Source organism: Schistocerca americana, chromosome 4 (genome assembly GCF_021461395.2).
Source record: "Schistocerca americana isolate TAMUIC-IGC-003095 chromosome 4, iqSchAmer2.1, whole genome shotgun sequence".
In the NCBI taxonomy this organism is placed as follows: domain Eukaryota; kingdom Metazoa; phylum Arthropoda; class Insecta; order Orthoptera; family Acrididae; genus Schistocerca; species Schistocerca americana.
The window spans coordinates 672,814,056-672,833,492 of NC_060122.1; positions in this window are offsets into that span (position 1 = coordinate 672,814,056).

Here is a 19,437-nt window from a genome sequence, read left to right on the forward strand (position 1 = left end):
TTCGTCAGCACAGCACGGGCAAAATGCGGCCTTGCGTTATTGAAAGATAATGTCTTGCAGACCTCGAAGGTTGGCGGCAGTCACCAGTCTTAAAAAGTCACATATGTAACGCCTACTGTCGAAGTTACCGGCTGTTCGAACCTGATGTGATGGCAGTGTGTACCTTGTGGGACGCCATATTAACACGCTAGTTGCTGGGCGTGTGTGATAGTGACGAATGCAGTGTGGCAACGTTCGTTTCCCTTGGAGCCTCCCCACACATACATATCCAACTGTGATGCTGTACGACGACTGGCGCCACTCGTATGTCCAGTGTTGCTGGTCACGCTCTCTGCTGCCGTGTCGAAAGGAGCTGCTACAGTGGCCGCCTCGATGTGGGTCCGTGGTGCTCGAAACGCCGTTGCACTATGCGAGTGGATTCTTGTTTTGCTGAAAACAAGCTCATTTCTTCGCTCAAGATACGTGATGTGGCTGTATGATTCTGCACTATCGAGTAACAGAAATGTCTGCCCTCTCGGACGTTAGTCGCGTGGGACCACTGAGACTCGCCATGATGTCGAGTATATGCCTCCTGAAACCACTGATTTCATATTCACATGACAGTCGTGGAATTTTGCGAAACAGTTACCTAGAGTCTCGCTAGTTCATATGCATCCCGCTGTCGAATTCGACATCGCTGGTAGACGTTTCTGTTTCTTACAGACACTTTTCTCAAACGGCATTCATATGCGTTTTCTGAATGAGAAAAAAAAAAAAGCTGCATAATCTTTTCTTATATTAATGATACAGATGACTTTATTCTTACCTTCTTTGTGCGGTTGTGGTGAAATGCTAATCGATAGTTTTCCAAAGCATGTAGTATATATTTCCTGCCAATTTGATGTTTGTTGCAATTTTAAAGGCCAGCGTTAAAAAAAAAAGTGAAACACGGACTGTGTGTGTGTGTGTGTGTGTGTGTGTGTGTGTGTGTGTGTGTGTGTTTCAATGAGTACGTAGCCCGTATATCATGAACAATAATTAAGAAACTACACAGCTTTCAGTTTACTGTTCTACACAGCTTTCAGTTTACTAACCAGACAAATAAGGAACATTATTTTAGCAGTTCGGTGGTAATTCACCAACAAAATGTTGGCATCAGTGAAGTAGCTTTAAGCAATGTCATCAGCCAAAAAGGTCCAACTTTTATGGAAATTGCGCTTGTAGGAGCCTTGTAACAGCAAAGCTTCTAAATTTTTTGTTCCCCTTCTTCTGACACCATTCGTGTTGTTACCAAATTTGTCACTTCATAACAACATTAATATGTTAGAGTTCCTTGGGACATCATGATATTGCCGCGCACCGAGTTGAACCCTGCTGTTTCATTCTTAGCAGCGTTAACTTCGTGAAATTGTTTCTATAAATCAAGATTGTTATCGGAGCATCGATGAGCGGATTTTTCGCTACTGCCTGATCTAGTGAATAGCCTTAGTTTCTCTGCAAGACACAGCGGTAAGTAAGGCAGCTATTAAAACTCGTTGCGTAAGTTCATCGCCCGCACCCCTTAGTCACTATGAAAATAAATATGCAATATATCGTTAATGTTGTGCCACACAGACTAGGAATATCCGGGAAATTAGGTTGTAAACCTGCGGGCTTGGAGTGCGTTGTGGTGCAGTACTTAGTCATTTTTGCGTGTACGTTAGTGCTGTTGTTGAGTTATGCTTTGGGGCATGAAAATGGCGTGTTGGAAGTGCAGTATGGGGAAGGAGGTAGTGACGCCAACACATTGTCTAGATCTCTGCAACACTTGCAGATAACTGAAGTATCCGAACTCCGTCCGAACAGGCCTTGGAAGGCCCAACGGACCGACCGGCCGCCGTGTCATCCTCAGGCCACAGGTGGATGCGGATATGGAGGTGCATGTGGTCAGCACACCACTCTCCCGGCCGTATGTCAGTTTACGAGACCGGAGCCGCTTCTTCTATGTCAAGTAGGTCCTCAGCTTGCCTCACATGGGCTGGGTGTACCCCGCTTCCCAACAGCGCTCGGCAGACCGGATGGTCATCAAAGTGATAGCCCAGCCCAACAGTGCTTAACTTCGGTAATCTGACGGGAACCTGCAACTGAAGTAACACGTACAACAAATTGAATGTTATCATATTCCAGGTAAAAGTAGTGTAGTACTTTAGCGGTAGAGTGTCGTAATACATTACCGACGGACTGAGCACAGTGATGTACATAAACTCTCCGATACAGTAAAGTAGAAGTTAATGGAATAAATTACGCATGCGAGTCGGAGATCATGTTTGTACTCCTTATTCCAATTACATAACATAATGATGATTTGGGTTGAAACAATGTATTGAGCGCACTCTTCAATTTGTAACTGGTGACAGTTGTATGCCAAAACATTGTATGTTACCGGACTCAAATAAATTGAAGGCGGGATAAGATTGAAATTGAAACCAAGCATAAATCGTCAAGGTGGGGTGTAGGTCTAATACGTAATAGCCACTTACTAATTAAGGAATTCCTGCCTGGTCATTAAAGCTACTCCCCGTCTCTGTGAATAAATAATGTTTATTATCCATACAATAAAACACCGGTAATACTCTCTGATGCCAGTCGACAGTTTGAGTAGCTACCGATTTAGTTAGGAGAAACTGCATGGTAACAATGAAGAGTGCTGTCAGAGGGGCAAACACTTTTTTCCGTAAGAAATGACACATAAGAAATGACACATCCCTTTATCTGGTAGATGCAGAATGACTAGAGGTAGTGCTCGAATTAGCCTTTACAACAGCCATGGAGTGTTCCATGATTTGTACGTGTGCAGCGAGAATGACGTAGAACCATTGGTCCCTTCGAACAATTTTAGATGTCAGGTGTAATTAACCCGCCGGTCAGGTAATTACTGGACACACTTGTTTTTCGTTCTGTGGCTGTGACTTCCGACCTGGTTTCTTTTTTAGGAAAGGAAAGAAGAATTTCCTTATTCTTGACCCACAGATGAAATTGGAGATCATCGATGTTACTTAATCTTACACTGAGATCTGTGTAAACATTTAGACTATGTATCATGATCAGTAAACTTGACGAATAAGTTTCCATCGTGTGGAAAGTATGCTTCTGCGGTCGTTGTCGTCCTGAGCGAAACGTTTCTGGTATGTAACGGCGTCATCATGTGTACGGTACTATCTTTTCAGCCACTGTTGCGAGTGGCCATCGTCAGGATAATGTATTTATTATTGGACCAGTGCCACATTCAGATCCATAATTTCATCTTACTGGTAGTTATGTTTATTTTAATTCATGTTGTCAAACAATTATCGAGAATGAAAATCTTGAAAGCTTGGTGCTCCACAGCTTTAAGATAACTATTAAAGAACATGTTCCATAACAAGGAGCTGCACTAGAAATGTTTATACCAAAACCGGTTTTCGGGTTTATAACCCATCATGAGTGGCATCTGATACAGAGGAAAAAACAACTGTATGTATATAGATTTCTACATTATGCTAACTGTATATAGAGCAGCAGAAATATGTCTACCTCTGTAGCAGTGACAAGAGTGTCAGTTAATACGACAATATATGATATCTGTCCTACTGCTAACATGGAACTGACACCTCAAAGAGTCTACATTACGCGTGTTTTGTTGTTTATAAGATCATATTTACATGCATGTGTGACATGTATTCATATATGTAAATTACAATTTTTCGGTCCATAAGGGTAGGAGACAAAAGATATAAAACTGCAAAATAATCCATGTAAAATTGCCCAATTGGACGTGATATGCTCAACTGTACATGTTTAACGCTACTGTGCAGTATGTAGTCGTCAGTTTTACAGCAGTGGTTCGTGATTACTTTGGAATGTGCGGAACCACCCTTAGCCCGGTCTAATTGGCGTGCTTTTGCAACGATATTCAATGCAATGGAACTCTGTTATGTGCCCTCAAAGAATTATTAGACAAGACCAACCTATAGAGCGCTCGCTCCCCCCCCTCCCCCCCCCCCCCAAACACACATCTTGTTCTTGTAATAATAATAATGAAAAAGCCTCAAACGTTCTCTCTCTCTCTCTCTCTCTCTCTCTCTCTCTCTCTCTCTCTCTCTACCTCCTTCCCTCCCCCCCTCTCCGTTACACACACACACACACACACACACACACACACAGAATTAATTAATTTCAGGCATAGAAATAACAATTTTCACATCGTAATTTTGGCTTAAACGATTTATCTACTTCAAGGTGTAAGTGGTTGCAGATGACAAACTGTAGAATAAAACAGTTACTGTAGTAACACAATACATCAGAAAAACCACGCCATTTGGTAAAAAGGTATGAATTCATAATCTTATGTGTTATTCAAATATCTGTAATTACGATTTAAAAACTAATAGTTGCGTGTATAGAAACAGTAAAGAACATTCTTTATCTTTAACAGCCATAAAATAAAAGCTCACTAAAGATACTGCAACTGCAGTGAAACTTGTTTGGGTTGAAAAACAAAATTGTTTTGCTAAAGGCGGACCCTATCCAAAAACATACGTATTGTTAAAGCAAACACGAAAAAAAAGTTTCAACCCCAAGATGATTATTCAGACTCTCGTGTGGCGATCCTGATTTCGGTTTTTCCTAGTTTTTGTACTTACATTAACGTGAATGCCAGAGCGTTCCCTTTGAAAAGAACAGGGTGGGCATTCTTCCACCTACTGTATCGCCAGAGCTTGTCCTAAGCCTCGAATGACCTTGTCAACGAGACCTTATACCCCCGTTTTCCTTCATTATGTTTCTGCACTTCACACGCTTCAGATATAGGTACCAGACACTTTACCAGCTGAAGAGGAGGCCCATTGATTGTAGTTGGGAAGATAAATACAGGATCCGTCTGAAAATTTCGGTGAACGGTCTCAGAAAAGAGGATGCAAGAATTACAAACAAAATGCTTACCTGCTTTCGAAGTAATCACCATTAGCTGCAACGCACTTCTGCCATCAATTGTAAAGCTGTTCGAAATTGTAAGCAAACACTTTTGCTCGAAATACCGTCGTCACGCGCCAAGTCTGCGAAGCATAATCCTTTCAGGGCTGTTTTGAGACGGGGAAACGAAAACGAAGTCTGCCAGCGCCAAATGTGGAGAATAATGAAAGTGTTGAAAAAACAGACAATGTGGGTTGAGCCAGAAAGTTGAGCTCGCAGGCGTTGCGGATACCCGACAACGCGTGACCTCGGTGCTTCGAGCGATTCCACAAGAAGCGTTTGCTGACAGCTTCCAACAGCTCTACAACCGATGTCGGAAGTGTGTTGCAGCTGATGGTGATAACTTTGAGGGCCAGTGTAGTTGTTTTGTTTGTAACTCGTGTTTACTCTGAGATCATTCGCCGAACTTTTCAGACGTATCTAGTATTTTTTGAAAGCCGCGTGGCCTCATTCTGCTCGAATTCCCTGGCGTCTCTTTTACTGGGGAGCTGACGCCGCGGGCCGAGTGCTCCACATGGCTGGGAGTCACTTGACGGACGTTGGGCGCCGCGCACCGCGGGCCTTGACCCACATGCTGCGCCCGTGGGGCGGCAACCCGCCGGCCGCAGGACCTGTTCTGCGCTCCTTCCGACCTTCCAGCTCGGCTCAGCGCTCTGGCGCTACCGCCACCCGTCTCAAGCGACGTACGGCCGCTAATTGGATGCTGGCGAGACACGGCGACGTGTCATCAGTAGCAGGACAGGCAACTGAACGACGAAAATCACTAGTACGACTGTCACATCAACACCTAACGGCAGAGTTCACTGTTGTCACCACAGTAACTTCATCTGCTTTTACATTTGTGCTCTACAAGCCACAGTACCATGTTTCATGGGGAGTACTTAGTGAACTGTTGTTATTTTGCCCTTTTAGTGACTCGGTAGTGGTACACGAGATGATGATTGTCGGTGCCACTGAATAACCCCGTCCATGTGCAATCGTACAGTCGTGAACATTATGCGATATAACTTTACGGATAAATGTTGTGTTTTCACATGCTATGAAGCCTGGTATCTCGGAAAAACACCTTTCTTTTAGAGTCGTTCGTTCCAGTTGGTAGAGCTTGTTTATGCCATCGCACACGGATTAAACGAACACAAAATACAGTGCGTAACTCTCAACGAGTTCCTGTGGCATCTCCCCAAAGTGTAATCAAACGATATGAGATCTATTCGAGGCCTTCTTCAGAGGCGGCCTAAGATTATTTTTAATGACGTCACAGCTTGAATGCTTCGCAAAGGCACATGTGCGACGGCGGTACCGGTTTACAGTTTGAAATTTTGATGTAATCGCATAGACCGTCACATATTGTGCAATTCACACTGATTACATTACTCTGTAGACGGATGAGAACGAGAAATATGAACTATAAAAAATCTTCAGCCGCTTTACTAGGTACATAACTTACCTTGAAGACAATTACTTGCTTCATCTTTGAGTTTGTGTACGTGATACAGAAATATTATTAAGGGAAAACAGTTAAGGAAAAGACAACGTTACACAGAAATTTGCGTTTATTTAGAAAACGTAAGCTACTTCCGTCTATTAGTTGTTGACAAGGCGGTTGCTATTTTACAATAATTATTTGTGATAATATATCCCAAAGGATACATGTTCTTGATCTAATTTCTTACACAACATTACCAACAGGACATGTCAGAAAAAATTGTTTTTTCCTAGTCGCCAGTCTTCCGATTGGTTTTTTGCGGCCAGCCACGAATTCCTCTCCTGTGCCAACCTTTCTATATCAGAGTAACATTTGCAGCTTACGTCCTGCTGTATGTATTCCAACCTCCGTCTTCCTCTACAGGTTTTACCCTCTACGGCTCTCTCTAGTAACAAGGAAGGTATTCCGTGACGTCTTAACAGATGTCCTATCACCCTGTCCCTTCTTCTTGTCCGTGTTTCCCGTATGTTCCTTCCCTCGCCGATTCTGCGGACAACCTTCTCATTCCTTACCTCATCAGTCCACCTAATTTTCAGCATTCTTCTGTAGCACTACATCTCAAACGCTTCGTTTCTCCTCTGTTACCGTTTTCCCATACTCCATTTTTCACTACCATCCAATGCTGTATTCTCAACGTATATTCTCAGAAATTTCTTCCTCACATCAAGGCCTAACTTTCACACCAGTGGACTTCTCTTGGCTGGGGATGCCCTTTTGGCGAGTGATAATCTGTTTTTTATCTCCTCTTACTCCGTCCATCATGGGTTACTTTGCTGCCTAGGCAGCATAATTCCTTAACTTCGTCTACTTAACGATCCACAGTTTTGACGTTACGTTCCTCGTTGTTCTCATTTCTGCTTCTTTTGATTACTTTTGTCTTTCTTCGATACTCTCAATCCATATTCTGTGCTCATTATACTGTTCATTCCATTCAGCACATTCTGTAGTGCTTCACTTTAACTCAAGAAAGCAATGTTATCTGCGAATCTTATTATTGATATCCTTTCCTCCTGTATTTTAATCAAACTCTTGAACCTTTCTTTCATTTCCATCATTCCTTCTTCGATGTACAGATTGAGCAGTACATCCCTTTTCAATCCGGGCACTTCATTCTTGGTCTTCCACTCATACTGTTCCCTCTTGGTTCTTATATGTATTGTATATTACCAATCTTTCTCAATAGCGTACGCCTTTTTTTTCTCAGAATTTCTAACATCTGCTACTGCCGCACGAACTTATCAAAGACTTTCGGGAAGTAAGGAAACGGGTTCAACATGGGTTCGCTACTTGCAACCTTTGGACTGATTCGGTTAAGTATGAGTTATCACGGTTGCAATGAACTCATCACCAGGTGTTTAACGTATAGGGCTCATAGCAAACCGTTTGGAAATATTAATAAACATTGAGATATGCAATTCTCAATTTAGAACAATACACTTCCGGCATTCTGAGAGGTTTCTATCTTACTTGCAAGTTCTTGAACGAGCAATAAATTTCTAATAGACGGATATTCATCAAGTAATTCTACAGAAAACAATTCTGGTCTTTTCACAGAAGTCTCCAAACAACGCGTATTTCATTTTAATTCATGGTTTTTTTTAAAGTAACAGGCTGCGAAACAGACATATGGTAACATAAACCATATATTTGTCTTGAGCGACCAAACCTACTCTCTACATGATCTTCATATAACTTACTCTGTAACAAACATTTGCAGCCTAGAAAAGTGCAGAAAACGTTCGATTAATTAATTTGGTTGTTGTATGTAGCAAAGAGAAAATATTTCATTTGTAAGTTTTCCAGTAAGTTTTCCAGTATGTTTGGAGGAAGATACAGGTAGTGGTAAACACCTCAAGTACATTAGGAACTTGGGAATATTTCACAAGTGATGAATGATGGCGTCATCAACACGGCGTAACTGTTCTTGGTGCAGATCTCGGAAGCGAAAACCAGTCCTTCGAGCGAGATTTGACGTAGAGCTACGTCCCGGTTGCATCAATGGTTTCGTGGTGTCGCACGGGCTGTCAGCTGTCATAGGCCTTGTATCCCCTAGGTTACCGCCCATTCGCCTATTTACATTTACTGATGTCGAGCGTCCGGTACTAGTCTTCATAGTCACTTTTCAGTATGCAGTTGTGTTGTCTGAGAACAGACTCAGAGAGCTGATAGCATGTAATACATATCGTGAACAACAGCTAATGCTGTGCCATGTTTTGTCATCTGTCCATTATGAAGGACATATTGTTATTTGCAAGAATGTCTTCCGTCCAATAACATGCATGAGTTTATAATCCACAAGCACGTCTTTCAGTTTTCTACACTACGCCTCATAAACTTAACGAAGACTTTCTGGAAGTAAGGAAACGGGATCAACCTGGGTTCTGCTACCTGCATCCTTCTGAATCTCCAGACGAAGAAAGTAACCTGGATACCACACGATCGGTGCTTCCGGATCCGTGTGAATCACTTCTGGGGTGTGCGGTTTACAAAAATGTTATTAAATGACAGAATTTTCTGATTTTGAGAGAGCTGAGGGGATATGTTTCATCATCATCATATCGGCGACCGAGGACCCTGTAGATCATGCACCGACCTCCCAATGCTCCTCCATAGGCGGCGATCTTGTGCACTTCGGAGCCAGTTGTCACGGACTCCTAGTTGGCTGAGGTCGTTCTGTAGCTCATCCTCCCATCGCTTCCTGGGTCTTCCGATTGGACGGGTACCGTCAGGTCTTCCCGTAAGTACAGCTTTTGCCCGAGAGGTGTCTGGTCTCCTAGCAATGTGGCCTGCCAGCTGTTTCTCTGCGCATTCAGTTTTTGAACGATGTTCGGTTGCCTCATCAGCTCATACAGTTCTTGGTTTTTTCTACGTCTCCACGAGCTCCCTTCTTGGACAGGTCCAAAGATCTTTCGAAGACCAACAAGTTTCCTTCACCCTTCTTTGTTGTGGTTAGGGTTTCTGTCCCATACGACAATACTGGCACTATCACGGCATTGCATGCTTTAAGTTTGGTCTTATTGACAGATTCTTGGGTGACATCTGATTTAGACTGAAATAAGTTTTAGACCCGTTCACAATGCGCTTGTTTATTTCCTGTTTTAAATTATTTTTCCTGTTGAATCATGTTCCAAGGTATTTAAAATTTTCTACTTTAGCAAATTTCCATATCCTACCTGTAATGGGATGTCATTAGGGGCTTCTCTTCATGCCTCCATTACCTCGGTCTTTTCCGCATTAATCCGTAACCCGATCTTTCTTGCGTTTTGCGCTAGGTCCTCATCAATTTCTGCCATCTCTTCCTCTGATTCTGCTAGAACTGCGATGTCGTCTGCTTAACCCAATAAATCTGTCCTACCATTTAGCGTCACCCCTTTGTTTTCTCTTTTCATTTCTCCGATTGCTTTCTCTAGCACCAGATTAAATAACACTGGTGAAATAACATCACCTTGTCTCAGACCCGTTCTGATATGGAATTCCTCGGACAGCTCCCCTCAGTATTTGTTAAAAATCATCCAAAAGCGAAAATCGCATAAAATATTCTTTTTTATTTACGACAACACGTTTCAACAGACTGTGCTGTTATTTTCCGGTCTTAAAACCTTTTTGTTGTAAAACATGTTCTTTTTACGCTGACGTCACACACGAGATGTCAAGTGGATAAAAATAGCACATTATAAAAGGTTTTTCATCGCTGAAATATTTAAACAACATAAAGCACCTTGTACAGCAGGCTATGTGCATATGCATATTGTTCACGGTTTCTTGTTGCATCGTCGTGTACCGCATTTGTATGATGCAACAAAAAACTGTGAACAATATGTATATGGACATAGCTTGTTGTACAAGGTGCTTTATGTTTTTTGAATATTTCAGTGATGAAAAACCTTTTATAATGTGCTGGTTTTAGCCACTTGACGCTTGCAACTGATGTCAGCGTAAAGTGAATATATTTTACAGCGGAAAGATTTTAAGACCTGAAGATGACAGCATAGTCGTTTGGTGTTAAATGTCTTAACAAAACACGTTCCGCAAGTGTACAACAAACTGCCGTCAGTGAGGTAAGTCTGCAATTACACGCATCTGTTCCACAGGTGTTCTTATGGATTCAGCACCGTATGCCATTTCGAATCAGGTTGGGCACGGCGTTGCTCTAGCGACTTACATTGACTCTTTGCTCGAAGAGTGGGCAATTCTTTTACTGCTCGATGTAGGACGGAACAGTTACTCTATAAAATTCAGATCGTATTACAACTGAATTTATTTAAAATCTTTTTTGGTGAAACAATAAGCTATTTTCCTATGTTAAAAATATGATTCGTTTTATTGTTGTTCTGGCTAATTATAACATTCAAACAGCATTTACGGTCAACATTCTCAGAAAATATTAGTTGTTTTTATGTAATCAGAGCTTAAAAGTCATTAAATATCAAGATCTGGTCACGTGATCGAAAACGCTCTGTCATTGGCTGATGTCCTGATAACGTCACAGACTAGGAGTAAGACGAACCTATACGTATGTTGTAGGAGCTACGACCAAAATCACAATAACATTATTCTTGGCAAAATTTAGTGCTGATTTCCTCTGTAGAAAACATCAGCAGAGAACCGCACCCCGCAAGCGTTCGGTGGCGCAACGGGTAGCGAGTCCGACTGCAGATATATTTTTACAGAGTTTGACACGAAATACGAGAATAGCCTTAGCAATAACTGACTGTAGCAGTTGATTCGATTGTGGGATTCACATTAATCTTAGTCCGAAAATTGTACAACAGAGTATAAATGCATTTACTTTCCGAACAAACAATACACTTTTCTGGAAAGCATTGCTAGTAGTGAAGATATCACCATGCGCCCACAGTGCAACGAGGTATGGGGCGATGAGATACTCCGGAGAGAGATATAATGCGTGTACAACATGTAGGTGACACAAACGTAAGGGTTGTGGTGTTCGTGAGTGTAAACTAACGTTAGCGTCTGAAGAAGACTTACTTCATCTTTATGTAAAATGATTGAACTGCAAAAGTTTAAACAATAAGGATCCTAGCTGGACAGTACGAAGATCAAAACAGTATTTCTAATAAAATTAAACGTGTGTGGCCATGTTAACTAGAAAATGTGTATTTGAATGTGACGTGTGTGAACAATGATTGCAAATCTAGGCGCATGTAATCAGCAAGGAAAACACAATAGTATTCTGTTTCTGATCGGTGTGATAGTTTTGTAATTGATTTGGTTTTCATATGAAACTACTTTAGAGTCGTTTAAGTTAAATCGTTTCTTCTTGTTAGATTCGAACCAGCGATCGATGGAAATCATCGTATAAAATTCGACAGCCTACCGTTCTAACAACTGAGCTACCGAATAATTGTGGTGTAGTTGTGTAAAACGACAGTTTTCACTAGGAGAGTTTGCGAACTTATGCATCGACGTGGTGGCAATTTGGCGGTACAGTGCAACCACATTTTACGCATCTTCTCATTCTCTGGAACACTCAAAAATAACTTTTTAGGAGTTTTATAGATGTATTTGTACAGTATGGTAGTATACACCTTTTGTAAGCCATTTTGCGAAACGTAAGTTCCAAAACAAGACACCGCTGCGTATTAGCATTATGACTGTAGGGACAGCGAGCTAGCCATTTACGTCAAAAGTATCACATAACTCGAATGGAGCGCTTTAATGGGCTTTAAAATTATTTGAATTTCATTTCCGTTTTTACAAAAGAATACTTAAATTAGAGGAAAAAATGGCAGGACCATAAAACGACATACTTAATCATTTAAGATGATTTCCAGAAAACAGTCATGTCCCCTATCGTGGCAAACGGAATTTAATGTGTCAGTCTTCATTTGCTCATCTATTTCCTTGCTATTATGATTAACGAATATCTGGACACACGTTCTACTGAATGATTTTTTTTCCGAAGGACCGAAACCTTTTAGGGTCTTCTGACAACTCAGTATGAATGTTTCTGCTCGAATTCATGGAACGCTTCTCACATAGTTGAGCTAAATCGTTTCCTTTTGTAGCGTTTGTTTATTAGCAACGAATATCTTATCGTAGTGGAAAATAATACGCTAGCTACGAATTCATGGAACTCTCATCGCATAGTTGAGCTAAATGGTTTCCCTTTTTAGTTTTTGTTTGTTAGCAACGATTATTTTATGATAAAGCTAAATGGAAAATAATACGCTAGCTACGCCGAAATATAGTTCTACGGTTATATCATACATCTTATTGTGATTACACGGGTCTATTCCGTCTGCTTAGCCGTTTTATTAATGATTAAAAGAACGTCTTCGATGTCGTTTCCTAGCACGCAATAACACAAATAAGGAACGAAGGATATTCAATTTACCTTCAGTTCAAATAGGTATTTTTTTATACCTGTAACTTGTATCACAAACCTCTTGTGAACCTACTGGTTGTGTCGAAACAAGGTGAGGGCGTTTAAGGTGTATGTTTTTATGTGCCTTTTGCATGTTTTTGTGTGAGAAATCCTCCTCCTAAACTTTGTAAAAGTATTTCTTATACGCTGTACAAGGTTATTCAGCTGCCTCTATGTACGGTTTTATGCAACCGGCAGCGCCTTCAAAAACCATACGATTAGATTTTCTTATTCTCTCCCTCACTGCGCACAAACTGTTAGCCCTGTAGAAAAAAATGAACCTTTCTATAGATAATTTAATGTAGTTAAATTTTGTACTTGGTTACGTTTCCGCTGGAGGCCGTGGTTTTCGAGTTATTCAAGAAAAACGCGTTTGGAGGTCACTTTCGTACGAATTCTGTAGGACTGTCAGTTGCTTGTAGTCAGCGAGAGAATATAAAAATCTTGCACGTTATTTCTGAAGGCGTTGTAGGTTGCATGAAACCCACAGGCAGGGTTATCCAATAACTCTGTATATAGAACACGTTCTGTTATTCGTGCATTTTTATGCAGCTAAGGTGATCTTAAAAAAAATGCGTGGAGGTTGATACATGAAATCGATTGTTATTGGAATAAAAAGTAAACTAGTGACTATTTGCTCTTCATCCACAAATTAATATGGTATGCAGCTTACTGCTGTTATTCACCACCAAACACTTTCTGTAGTGCTCATCACAACATTTTAGTCCATTTGCGTTGGCATCTGTAAAAATGTGTATGCGTCTATGCTACAGCTGAAACAAATACGAATACTCTTATATGTCAACAACAATCAGGGTGCCGTCTTACATCATTCATTGCAAGTGAGACATTTCCATGACCCCGCTTATTGACTCGCCTGTCTGTGTTCAAAACCTTCTGGGATAATCGCAGCGGCGTCATCAGTTAAGCAGAACATGTAGGCGCAGCTGTCAGGATGGGATGACGGCGGCGCAGCGGCCGCCCGCCCCCATCCTACCCCACGTCACACTAGAGCTATCCGTGGAGGTGCGCGTGAGCAAACGCAGCTGAACCAAGCGCAGGCAGCGCAAGCAACCGATAATCCTCGGCACACTCCCCTTGTTGGTCCGCGCCTATGCTCGGATTATGCCCGTGGCATACATTACCCTAGACTCTTTCTAGAACAAGATGGCTAAAGAGAAGCCCCACTCCTGTCCTTGCCAAATGCCAGAAACTCTGCGGGCCTCTAACACATGGCGCCCGAATCCCCGATTAGTTTATTTAGGTCCTCTCATTTCCTTAAATTATTTTAGGCGACTTTCGCGACGGTTTCCTTCAAGAGCGACTAGGCCATTTCACCAGCTTAGCCCAGCTGAGCTCTTGTGTTCTGACCTCGACGTCGTTTCGAAGCTATACTCTAACCTGACTCCCTTTACATTTACCTAATGCAAAAAACATCTGGTGACTACTCCTCCCGGCTGGTCCCGGCGGAGGTTCGAGTCCTCCCTCGGGCATGGGTGTGTGTGTTTGTCCTTAGGATAATTTAGGTTAAGTAGTGTGTAAGCGTAGGGACTGATGACCTTAGCAGTTAAGTCCCATAAGATTTCACATACATTTGAACATTTGACTACTCCTCCGTCATAACATTCACGGACAGGTGTCTTCTCGCAAATCTCATTCAAATATTACAGTGTCGTAGATACGGTGATTTGGTAATTCATTTTATCGTGTGCATATTTTGTGTGAATCGCCAATAAACCGATAGTAACAATGACTATTCTCCTGTACACGTAAAGACTAGTTGTGTTATTGTCTAGAAAACGACATTCGGTTTTCCATTCTTGTGGCTGTATGCAAAATTCACAGTTTGTAACAATGTTTCCATCATTTTTGCTGCCAGTCTACATATGAAAAAATGGCTTCTTTGGGGAGCCGGCTAAAAACCGTCTATTACTGTGACCCACCTAGTCAGTTCGAATCCTGATAATGACAGAAATTTTCATCTGAGGCGCCATCGTCTAAGGGACTAAATGAGGCGGCTTAGTTTTCCTGATACACACAGTGTTCTCATCTCCCCCTTGCGTTTCATGGGGCTGGAGCATGCGTCACTGTTGTGAAACAGGCTATGGCTGCTGGTTTCCTTGGCGCTCAGTGAGAGGAGATGGTTGTGTGCCAGTCTAGGTTTCGGTTTTTCCAGCAATGCAGTGGAAACACACTCTTTTTCACAGTCGCATGCAGTAGACAACTAATGTGTAGTTGGGACACAGTACTCATCGAGCGAGGTTACGCATTTCCAAACAACTGCACTAGCGATCACTTGGAAAGCGTTTTAAACCCCTGTCCGGCTATTCACATTTAAGCATTCCGTGATTTCCCTGAAAAATTGCAAGGATCTTTCCTTCGTAAAGGACACAGCTGAACTGCTTCTCCATCCTTCTCCAACCAGAGCTTGTGATCCACGTCCAATGACTTCGACGTCAACGGGACATTAGACCAAATCTTTCTTTCTCTCTTTTTCAGAGTTTAGAGCAGAAATTGGCATAGTTCGCTTTGAAGTATGAATAAAGCTCTTGAGTCAGATAGCTGAATTTACGTTTCGAAGTCTTCTAACAAGCCGTGCCATACCACTTTATTTTTACGTCAGTTATTCTGGACTGACATTCTATAATCATAAACTGTAGTTTGACTGTATTGACAAGAACGGGAGAAAGAAATACAGCAGGGGAAGAATGGGTGGCTTTGAGAGATGAAATAGTAAAGGCAGCAGAGAATCAAGCATGTAAAAAGACGAGGTCTAGTAGAAATCCTTGGGTAAAAGAAGAGACATTGAACTTAACTGATGAAAGGAGAAAATATAAAAATGCAGTAAATAAAGTAGGTAAAAAGGAATACAAATGTCTCAAAAAATGAGATTGACAGGAAGTGCTGGACTCCGTAGAAATGTTGGAACACGTGAGGCAATAGTGACCCTACGACTTACCTTAGAAGACAGATTAAAAAAGGCAAACCTACGTTTCTAGCATTTGTAGACTTAGATAAGGCTTTTGACAACGTTGACTGGAATACTCTCGTTCAAATTCTGAAGATGGCAGGGGTCAAATACGGAGAGCGAAAGGCTATTTACAATTTGTACCGAAAGCAGATGGCAGTTATAAGAGTCGAGGGGTATGAAAGGGAAGCAGTGGTTGGGAAGGGAGTGAGACAGGTTTGTAGCCTCTCCCAGATGTTATTCAATCTGTATATTGAGCAAGCACTAAAAGAAACAAAAGAAAAATTTGGAGTAGGAATTAAAATCCATGGAGAAGAAATAAAAACATCGCGGTTTGCCGATGACACTGTAATTCTGTCAGAGACAGCAAAGAACTTGGAAGAGCAGGTGAACGGAATGAACGGTGTCTTGAAAGGAGGATATAATATGAACATCATCAAAAGCAAAACGAGGATAATGGAATGTAGCATCGGTTGATGCTGAGGGAATTAGATCAAGAAATGAGACACTTAAAATAGTAGATGAGTTTTGCTATTTGGGAAGCAAAATAACTGATGATGGTCTAAGTAGAGAGGATATAAAATATAGACTGGCAATGGGAAGGAAAGCGTTTCTGGAGAAGAGAAATTTGTTAACACCGAGTATAGATTTAAGTGCCAGGAAGTCGTTTCTGAAAATATTTGTAGGGAGTGTAGGCGTGTATGGAAGTGAAACATGGACGATAAATAGTTTGGACAAGAAGAGAATAGAAACTTTCGATATGTGGTGCTGCAAAAGAATGCTGAAAATTGGGTGGGTAGATCACGTAACTAATGAGGAGGTACTGAATAGAATTGGGGAGAACTGGAATAGGTGGCACAACTGGTCTAGAAGAAGGGATCGGTTGGTAGGACAAGTTTTGAGGCATCAAAGGATCACCAATTTAGTATTGGAGGGCAGCGTGGAGGGTGAAAACCGTAGAGGGAGACCAAGAGATCAATACACGAAGCTGATTCAGAACGATGTAGGTTGCAGTAATTACTTGGAGATGAAGAAGCTTGTGCGGAATAGAGTAGTATGGAGGGCTGCATCAAACCAGTCTCTGGACCGAAGACAACAGCAACAACAACAAACTTTAGTCGGCACTGTATGTAATATCCTACTATATTTCTAATGAAAGCAAGATTATTATTTACAGATACCGGCTTAGGCACTGAAATTCCTGAACCTTAAGGACTTTACGTTGTGCGAAGATGACCACAAAAATTTCACCCAAGCATTTGGTGCTAATGCCACAGAATGTGTCTCTGTTAACCATATCTTTGTTCTTTTGTTTCGATGCAAGTAAAAACTGAAACTCGCGTTTAAATATATGATAATGACGACGCCGATGATTAAACTACTGTTCAAGCGGCAGAGAGATGAAAGAAAACGTCAATTTTCGTAGTTCTCTGTAGAGACGACGAAATGGATCCTTGGGTCTGCTGCCTCCTACTTGGACTACGTTCGCTGCTCAGCGTGTGGGTGGAGGCTTTAGCCGCAGAAACCGCGAGTGTGGCGCTTATGGCGAACGCTCGTATGCAGTCAAATAGGATTAGCTGCGGTCTGCGGCCACACACACACACACACACACACACACACACACACACACACACACACACGCACACACATACACACAAACCACCACCACCACCACCACCACCACCACCACACCCTCGTCTTAGCGTCTTCCCACACTCGGCGGTGGCCGACTCACGTTAGTTACTGCCAGGCTAATATACCGAGAGTGATGTGATTACGAATCACCTAAGGTGCTCATCTTACACATTCCCGACACACAGAAGACATTGTTATATTTCAGTCACCCAGTTGAGCTGCAATGAGTGTTCTTACATTACAAAAGCTTTACCAAGTCTAAGTTTTCTTTAATGGACTACATTCCTTCAACTAGCGTAACAATTGTTAATTATGCGGAGTCAATGGAGGAACGAACGAAGGCAAGTTAAATGGAAACTGTGTTCGAAATGCAGATGATCGTGCCAGAGTCGTGGTCCAACAGAGTTTCTAGTTGTCTCAGATGATCTACAGCTTAAGAAGTTCAATCTGCGTCAGAGCAGACAGCAGCCTATAGCCATTTCTTTTGAAAATTCTGACGGTACACAGTTGCGGAAGTCGCTAATTCGCGTAGGCTGGCCGAGACGGCTGGCTATGAACACCGTAGCCTTATTGTGTAATGTAAATAAGTTTATTAATTTACCTAGCAGCCACCTTGGGTATGATAACATTAGGATATGGCTCGTTACGACGCTATTTTGGAAAAGATGTAGTTTTAGTGAATTACTGGTGTTACACAAAAGTGGTTTTATCGCATTTAATAGAAACAATGCACAACTGATACTGAATAATTTAAAGGCTGCCAGAGTGAGAGCGAATTTTAGTGACTCAGGTGAAACATCGAATGGAGTCTCACAGGGCTCAGTTTAAGGTGTACGAGCATACTTCTATACCTTACGTACGTGAGTGACCTTCCGCCTAACATATATGTAAGAGAATTGGTCCATTGGGCAGATGACACAAGTGTGAAACAAACTCTAGGTGGAGTAACAGCAACAGAAAAAATAATGTATACAATTTTGGACAAAAATGAAGTAGGTCTCTGAACATACTTACCCATAACTCGTATCAATTTGTACAATGAATGTAATATTTGGTATACGAGGTCTGTTCAAAAAATTCCGGAACTTCGTCCACAGAATATTTCTGTGCTTATCTTTTACTTACTGTGCATGGTGTTCTTCGAACTACTCGACAGTCGATACACCGCTCTCAACGCCGTTTCCACTTCCTGATAAGGCGGCACTGTGATGTACTTTGTGCAATAGACACGCACCAACAGGGATGAATGTGCGGGTGTGTTATCGTGATACAAGACCCATGAGTTGTCTCACGTTTTCTCGCAAGCGTCGCAACACTTCCTGATAGTACCGTCGATTAGCAGAGTGGCACGAATTCATGATGAACTAATCATTCAAAATCAACGTATCAGCAACCTGACGAACTTTTGTTGGTCTTGGAGAACCTTTCCCGGCCCATTGTGAAGACTGAGCGTTGGTCTCAACATCATAACCGTAGATTCACGTCTCATCACCAGTTAAGTTTATCTTAAGGGGCATCTCGTTCTCATTTGCGCGACCCAAAGGCTCTTCACAAATTGCGAAGCGGAGGTCTTTCTGGTCTTGACTCATGAGCCGTGGGACGAACTTGGCGGCAAAGCGATGCATTCCAGGATGCTCTCAGGATTTCATCACACGATCCAACTGAAATGTTACATTCTTCTGCAACCTCTCGGACGGGCTGTTTTCGACTGGCATACACATTTACGTTGAAGTTTCTGACATGAGTGTCGTCGGTGAGCGTTCAAGAGCGGCTTGAACGAAGTCTACTTAAATTTCCGTCCAGCCATTTTTAAACCGTGTGAACCATTCGTAACTGCGAGTACGGCTTAAGCGCTCACCATAGGCTTCCTGCATCATTTGGTGCGTCTCTGTAAAGGTTTTCTTGAGTTCCACGCAAAATTTAATGCACACGCGTTGCGCCTCTAATTGTGCCATCCCGAAATTCGCAAACTGTGCGACAGAACGTACCACT